This window comes from Acyrthosiphon pisum, chromosome A2 (genome assembly GCF_005508785.2).
Source record: "Acyrthosiphon pisum isolate AL4f chromosome A2, pea_aphid_22Mar2018_4r6ur, whole genome shotgun sequence".
NCBI classification, from domain to species: Eukaryota; Metazoa; Arthropoda; class Insecta; order Hemiptera; family Aphididae; genus Acyrthosiphon; species Acyrthosiphon pisum.
In genome coordinates this window covers 22,867,685-22,868,325 of record NC_042495.1, presented here as the reverse complement: position 1 = coordinate 22,868,325, position 641 = coordinate 22,867,685, and positions in this window count along the sequence as shown.

Sequence of the window (641 nt, the reverse complement as noted above, 5' to 3'; positions counted from 1 at the left end):
CCTCTTTAATAATAATTAAATTGTATTTTAATGTCATAAGTAGTTTCATAAAATATGGTCCAATTAATTGATTATTAAAGTACTGTACATACATTGGGGGCTATTGATTTGGTCCATTCCACTAAGTCCATTCCAGTAATAATAGTGATGCTTCATCAGCGAATAATATTATTTTCATCAACTATTTTGTACTTGCGAATAGGATTTTTAGAAAACATTAGTAAGATACCTTGTTGTTAATTGTAAGCTTACCTATCTAACTTTGAACCTAGTAGTATATGCATTTTAATATTAATCAGTCATAATACCATTTCAGAACTTTGATCGTAGTATAAGATCTATAAGAATATGATTGATAACTAATAGATACATTTTTATTGAGTTATCGTGTTCCAATCATCACATGTATGGAAATTAAATATGTAAACATTTATGTATTCTATATTCACAGTTAATTATTTTAGTGCAAATGAATTCCTATTACACTTAGAACAAATAATACCAACATCAACATTCTAAAATGTAAGTTAATGAATTTAAATACTATAAATTTATTTTTAATAATAATAGGTTTTAATTATTTTTCAGAATATCAATTTTAATATTTAAAACAACTATGAATGTATTGATGTAATTATTCA